The sequence below is a fragment of the Theropithecus gelada genome, chromosome 4, assembly GCF_003255815.1.
Source record: "Theropithecus gelada isolate Dixy chromosome 4, Tgel_1.0, whole genome shotgun sequence".
Lineage (NCBI taxonomy): Eukaryota > Metazoa > Chordata > Mammalia > Primates > Cercopithecidae > Theropithecus > Theropithecus gelada.
Window position 1 is genome coordinate 78,674,649 of NC_037671.1, and position 8,217 is coordinate 78,682,865.

An 8,217-nucleotide genomic window follows, 5' to 3' on the forward strand; every position below is an offset into this window, starting at 1 on the left:
CTGAGCTTCAAGCTCATCTGTGGAAGAGGTCTTTAAATTAAAGGTGGGCTCTTTAAATTAAATGTGAGATAAACATTTTAAGCGGAAGAAATTCATTCTTAAGAAAGACAATCACCCTGGTTTAATAACTAAGCAAATTGACAAGTTATGGAATCAGTCTGTTATGTGTTTGAAGTAATCTATTACCCACCTGGAAAAATGCATCTAAGTGGAGTGTCAATAAAGTAGTAGTTTTTGGGAAAAAAAATAGAAACTTTCACTTATGTACTTGGATATGTTGGAATTCTTTATTGGGCCATTTTCCATTTGTTAAAAAATGAGTTAATGCACCTCTGTCCCTTCTCTGCTGCTTGGTGGAACCTAGAGAGTGTTTTCCGTGCTTGTGTGTGTGTGTGTGTGTGTGTGTAAATAGGGGTCTCATTATACTGCCCACACTGGTCTTTAAGTCCTGGCCTCAAGCAGTCCTTTGACTTCAGCCTGTCCAATTACTGAGATTACAAGCGTGAGCCACTGCTTCCAGTCAAGAATATTTTCTTAACTGGATTTTGCTCTAGTTGTCATTCGTTTCTAGGAATTGTGCTGGTCTGGCCTATGACTTTCTTTCAGATATTTTCTCCTAACATTTGAGCTTTGAGTTTATCTCCACATCATCTAAGGTTAAAGAGGAGAACAATTCAAAGGGAGAATGAGGTTTGGAGCTTTTTCTAAAGATATGTGTGCCTCTCACATGCACAAAATTCTCTCTCAAAAATTAGTCAAAAGCTATCGCACGAATCATGGCAACTTGTCCTTCTTCAAATGATATGATTTCCCCGTTTTGTTTTCCAAATATTTATTATATTTTATTTTTTTCCTTTTCAATTGTTCTGTTCCATTTCCTTTGGGAAATACAGAGAAGTGTCCCATAATTTTCTTTTGGGCTGGATAATTATAAAGTCCAGAAGGTTTCTTTTTATGTAAACATCTCTTAAATTGTTAACATACTTAAGTCTCTCATTTAAATAATGACTAGAAATTGTTGAATTTGAGTTATGTATGCATAAAACATTCCATCATTAGAATACCAGAAAATCTTTTGAGACTATTAATTGTATTGGGCTATGAAATTGCCTTCCCTGACTGTGTTTACAGAAACAACAACAACAACAACAACAACAACAACAAACACATACTGTTTCAAAAGTATTTTACTTGGGGCCTATTTATTTCTAAACATGTAGCTATTGAATGCTGTATCTTCTGTGATAACAATTGTAAATATTTTTTTCTCAACTTTTAGATTCAAGGGGTACATTTTCAGGTTTGTTACAAGGGTATATTGTGTGATGCTGAGGTTTGGGGTACGATTGAACCCATCACCCAGGTAGTGGGCATAGTACCCAATAGGTGGTTTTTCAACATTTCCCCATCTCTCCCCATTCCCTCTTTTAGTCTTCATTGTGTATGGTTCCCACCTTTATGTCCATGTGTACCCAATGTTTAGCTCTCACTTATAAATGAGAACATGCAGTGTTTGTTTTTCTGTTCCTGGATTAATTCACTTATAATAACAGCCTCCAGTTGCATCCATGTTACTACAAAGGGCATGATTTCATTCTTTTTTATGGCTGTGTAGTAGTCCATGATGTATATGTCTCATGTTTTCTTATCCAATCGCCCATTCATAGGCACCTAAGCTGATTCTATGTTTTTGCTGTTATGTGTAATGCTTCCATGAACATACAGGTGCATTTGTCTTTTTGGTAAAATGGTGTAAATAGATTTTTAAAAGAGATACCACACAAATTTTACCATAGTCATTATTAGCTTAGAAGGCATTGAACATGGTTTTTAATATTTCAAATGCTAATGAAAATATATTTGCTATAATTAGGAATAATAGAAGAGGATCCAAGGAAAAAAAATTTCACATTTGCCTCACAGTCCAAGCCCTATAAGGACATATAAGGTTCTGGGGTATGTGTGTGTGTGTTTCTGACTTAAATGTCCAACTGAATTCTCCTCCTGGATTTTGTCATATTTCTCTAAGTGTTCCCAGGCCTCTGCTGAGCTAGGTCACATAATGTAGCCTCTGGAAGTGACAGTCTTTACAAATACATAAGAGTTTAAGGTGGCTGTCCACAAAATGAGACTGGAGATAGATAGGGCCAATTGGACTTGTGTCTTTTCACGAACCCAGGGAAGGAAACAACTTCTAGGAAGAATATTATCTATATCTTACATTAATAGAACTCCAAATAAAATAATAATAATAAATTCATGCTTATAAAGTCCTTTATAAGTTTATATCACATTAACAGGTTTTAAAATTTATTCTTTTTTATAGCATTCCTGTGAAGTAGCTATTATCATCCCCATTTTTTCCATCTCCCATGAGATCCACTGTAATACAGTTTCTGCGTTTGGCCATTTTAAAGTTCACACACTTTAAGAACATTAAAGAGACTGCAAGTAGGAACTGAAGATATATAATTAGTTTCATATCCTCTTTTATCTTGATTTAAGTTTTAAAAACATCAAATATCCCCTTCTCTGTCGCTCATGTTATATCCCTCTTCTGGCCGGAGTTCTAATTGATCTGTTTTTCCTCAGTTGAAGCCAAGTTCCCCCAGTTTCAAGAAAAAGGGGAATCTTTTCTGTTTTCATCCCAGGAATCTTGCTGAGACCCTTAGAGTAACTATTCTCTTCTCCATCATCTGGCCTCTGCTGTAGCAACATGGAATCTGCCCAGGGAAGTTCTCAGAACTCACCAGCCTCTGCTGGTTGGCACTCTGCCTATGGTGGCTAGACTCAGAATGACAGCCAGCCTCCAGTAGTACAAGGTGGAGAGTTCCATGAGGGATGGACTCCACCTTGTTCCTCTTTATATTGCCAGCACCTAATACAGTGCCTAGCATGCCTGGCACCTGCTAGAGCTTTAGTAAACATTTACTGAATGAACGAGTGAATGAATGAGTGAATGAGAAATGTTTGTCTTATTCTATTGAGAGAAAAAACTAAAATGAGAGAGTTAAATGAATTAGCCAAACTCATGGTTGTTAGTGACTAAACCAGTACTTGAAATCAGATCTATTCACTCCCATTACAATGTGTTTCCTCTGTACATGTAATGTGTGGCCCTGTCCATTATCTTCTCCGTCCCTCTTAATTGCATTCCTAGCAGACAGATTTCCTTCAGTTTTACTAAGCTTAGTTACCTGGTCCCCTCTGTGTAATCTCTTGCCCCATTCCCCATGCCTTAGAACCTATATCTTCTCTAAAAGTTGCATTGCTTTCATCATAATGCACCGTGTCCTGCACAGTCCCATTTCACCTGAGCAATACGGTATGTTGCCAGGTAAAAAGCATTTAACCTATATAACCTGCCATAATGTATTCATATCCCTTGCCACATGAACAGGATAAAACTTTTGTATCTTAGATTAACTATTTTATTACAAAATGACAACAATTGTAAAATTTCAAACTCTTTGGAAGGTGGAAAATGGAAAGTAGAAGTCCTAATTCCCACTACTAATTCCCATCACATCTTTCCAGATGTGAATGCTATTAACAGCATCTTGTGTATCACCAGGAAGCTGTAGTGCAGAAACAAGCACATATACATAGCCTTCCAACAAAAAATACAATTGGCATTCGTACTCAAAAACTATGTTGAATGGAGAAAACAAGCTTCAGCGTATAGAGAAATAAGAAAGCAAATTGAAAAGAGGTCATAGCATTTATGCAAATTTTAAAAGGCATAGAAACAGCAATATTGTATCCATGTTACGTATGTATGAGAAAATATAAAAATAGATACAAACTAAACCCATGTGATTCTCGAGAGGTGAGTAAGGTTCAAGGGACAGGGGATGAAGGACAAAAAGACTTCAAATTTATCTGGATTTTTTTTGCATATACACTTACCACACACACACAAACACACACACTCTCTCTCTGAAAGAAATATGACCAATGTTAAGAATTGCCAGTTGCGGGAGTAGGTTCATGGATGACACATTATTATCCATACATTACTTATTTTAAAATGTATTTCAAATAAGACATTTAAAAGCAAAGAAGTGGTAGATTCATTGAATACACACCATTCTGCACTGTACTTTTTCCATGTTACTATGTATATCAGTTTTTATTATTTTAGCACAGGTAGATCAATTTCATTTTAATATAGTTACTGTCAACCTAAATATCTAACAGATGAAAGCTCCCTAGAAAGGATATTTATTCAGGAATAGGGCATTGCAAAGGGAAAATGTGTATCACAGTCAGCTAGCTGTGTATTCAGGGAGGTAAAAGAAGGTTTTTAAAGGAAAATGAGGATGATTACTCAATTGTTTTGAGATAATTGTCCCTGGCAGCAAGGATCAATAACAAGACTGATGCCAGTTTGAAGTTAAACAGGCAGTTGCTGGGCAGATGTTCTTGCAGAAATATTTTTTGAGTAAAAACTGCAAGGTTGTGGTTTTTGCAGTCTTTTGTGACTAGTTTTTGTTATCAGGCATTTTTCATGAGAAACCTCCCTTCATGGCCTTTCCCAGCTCTATTTGTCAGGGTTTAGGCTTTTTATTTATTTTTCTTTTCTTTATTTTTTTTTTTTTGAGATAGAGTCTCGCTCTGTTGCCCAGGCTGGAGTGCAGTGGAGCGATCTCGGCTCGCTGCAAGCTCCACCTCCCGGGTTCACGCCATTCTCCTGCCTCAGCCTCCCGAGTAGCTGGGACTAGAGGCGCCCGCCACCACGCCCAGCTGATTTTTTTGTATTTTTAGTAGAGATGGGGTTTCACCGTTTAAGCCAGGATGGTCTCGATCTCTGGACCTCGTGAGCCACCCTCCTTGGCCTCCCAAAGTGCTGGGATTACAGGCTGGAGCCACCGCGCCCGACCGGTTTTGGTTTTTCTAAAGCACAAGTGACCCCATTTTGATTCTGACGATTTTCACATTACATATCACTAAACTAAACCGTACACTTAAAATAGTTACAATGGTAAATTTTATGTTGTGTGTAGTTTATCACAATTTTTTTATAATTTATTTTGAGTCTGGGTCTCACTCTGTCGCCCAGGCTGGAGTACAGCAGCACAATCACCTCTCACTGCAGCCTCAGACTCTTGAACTCCGGTGGTCCTTCTGCCTCAGTTTCCTGAGTAGCTACGACTACAGGCAGACACTACCACACCCAGCTAATTTTTTAACTGTTTTGTAGAGATGAGGTCTCACTATGTTGCCCAGGTTGGTCTCAAACTTCTGGCCTCAAGGCGATCTTCCTGCCTCAGGATCCCAATGTGCTGCGATTACAGGCATGAGCCACCACACCTGGCCCACAAGTTTTTAAATAGCCAAAACAAGGTTACATGATATTTCGTTGTATATCAATCATTTCACCACTGCCCTATAGATGAACATTTATATTATTTCCCTTGTTTTTTATTTGCTATTATAAATATAGCAGTAATGAATGTAAACACATTTATATATTGTCACATGCATACACTGTGGATAAAGAAATTTTCCGAAATGACTTTGGCTCACCATAGAATTTTAAATAAATTTAAAAATGACTAGAACTTGCAAAATTTTATATACATCCATTTATAAATGCAGAATTTCGCTAAGGTATTTCATTTATGGAAATTATTTATGCTTTGGGGCAAAACTTCCAGTTTCTTTAACATATTTTTGAGTTTAAAATGTGATTTTAGTTAAAATTTCACTGTTTGAATTTTTTTTAGTGTTGGCTTGAGGTTTAATCCCAGGAGTTAATTTCCAGTTGTTTATATCTTAACAGGATTTAACTTATCAGCTCCTTTTCTAGGATTAAGTTTTTGTTAAGTAAAGAGGTGAAGATTGAAGACAGAAGATATTACATAGGCCAGGAGCAGTGGCTCATGCTTGTAATCTCAGTACTTTGGGAAGCCGGGGTGGGCAGATCACATGAGGCCAGGAGTTCAAGACTCGCCTGGCCAATATGGTGAAACCTTGTCTCTACTAAAATACAAAAATTAGCCAGGCGCAGTGGTCCACGCCTGTAAACCAGCTACTCAGAAGGCTGAGACACAAGAATTGCTTGAAACTGGGAGGCAGAAGTCGCAGTGAGCTGAGATCGCACCACTGCACTCCAGCCTGGGTGACAGAGTGAGACTCTGTCTCAAAAAAAAAAAAAAAAAAAAAAAAAGATATATAAATGTAGAAAACAAATTCACCAAAGCAGGCTGCACGATGCAACTTTATTTCCTTCAAAGTTGTATGTAGGACAGACTCACTTATTTAATAAAGTTGTTTTCGTATTGACACCAACCTACTCTCAACTCTCAAAGAAAAATTAAAAATCTTTAAAATTTAAAAATTAAAGCAGTGATGACCTTAAAATCCACGTCAGCTGAGTGCAAAACTTTGAAAGAGATTTCTGGTATTTCCCTGTACATTTTGGTCACAAAATTTTTCATGGGCTGTCTCATTAGAGGCATTATGTTAATATTTCTATTGACTTTCATTTTTAGGTTTTCACATTTCACAGGTATTGTCAATTACAAGAATTAATATTTCACTGGAAATTTGGGTGGACACACTATATTTAGTGAGTTTTAATCATGTGGCAATGCCCATAAATGGAAGGATGTGATTCCCATTGCCACTGGGCAGACTTTCTCTCTCTCTCTCTTTCTCTCTCTCTCTCCTTTTTTGGAGGAAACAATGGCCAGCATCTCCCTTCTATATTTGTGGGCATTCTTTTTTTTTTGAGACGGAGTCTCGCTCTGTCGCCCAGCCTGGAGCGCAGGGGCCGGATCTCAGCTCACTGCAAGCTCCGCCTCCCGGGTTCACGCCATTCTCCTGCCTGAGCCTCCCGAATAGCTGGGACTACAGGCGCTCCCCACCTCACCCGGCTAGTTTTTTGTATTTTTTAGTAGAGACGGGGTTTCACCGGGTTAGCCAGGGTGGTCTTGATCTCCTGACCTCGTGATCTGCCCGTCTCGGCCTCCCAAAGTGCTGGGATTACAGGCTTGAGCCACCGCGCCCGGCCTTGTGGGCATTCTTATATGGTTTTAAAAATACGGTGATGAGAATGAGTTGTATGTATTTTTTAAATAGCATGCAGTGGAAAACAAAAACAAAAACAACCATTCTTGAGATGTCTAAATCTCCCTGAGTTTTGGGACTATGTTCTTAATATCAGTATGCTCATTCGTCCAAGTTTTCCTCTAGAGGGAGCTTGCCTTCTCTTCCAGACCTCGCCTTCCTCACCCACGGGGATTGCAGCCTAATTCTTTATTTATGAATTTATTTTCACCTGAGTCATTAGGAGTCTACATACCCTGTCATGTGACTATGCTCAGTAGTCGTAATAACCATGATGGAAGCTGGACATCAGCAATGAAGAGGAAAAATGGAAAAAGAATCAAGTATGTTAACATTCTTCTGGAGATGGGGTGGGTATTGAAGTTATCTTGCTATTTAGAGACAGATATGAGCTTGCTTTAAGAAGCGCAGATATGATTTAATTAACAGTCATGTTGTTCTTGCATTGCATATCACTTCAAGGATTTGTATATTATTGTCATTTGGTGATTGAAGAAATAGCTTTACATTTGAGCTCTGATAAATAATAAAAAGGTACAAGTAAAAAAGACAGATTGTAAAGTCTATAGCAAGTGAATTCCTTTTTTAAAAGAAAAAGGGGTATATGTACTATTTACATATAAATAATTCACACAACATGCAGGTACATATACATCTGTGTGTCATGTTAAATGACAGGCACCAATTTAATGGAGAAGCTAGGGCTCATTAGTTCTCTGAGTAGGATTGATTCTTCATAGCTGGAATGGTGCATACAGCTCCTAGATAATTTGTAATGAATTGAATTTTCCCTTAGCATACTTAATTAGTGACTCTTTCTTTCGCTTTTTAAAAGGATATAGACTTTTAAAAAGATAAATGTTTGGAAATTCTGTTAAAATGCTGGAAAGAAATTAAGCCTTCATGTGCATGGGCTCTATGGACCAAAAAAACATAAGAAAAAATGAAAATTTCATTTTGGGAAATTGAGTTGGTAAGGATTTTATTTCAAGAGCATCATATGTTTTTAGCCCATTTGCAGAGTTATTTGGCAAACTCTACATGATTTATGTCTTCCTATATCTTCTGGGTGCGTCTTGGTCACATACCTTGGATGACTGGCTCTTCAGCTCCCCTAGTGGTAAACCACAGGAATAGTGGAGG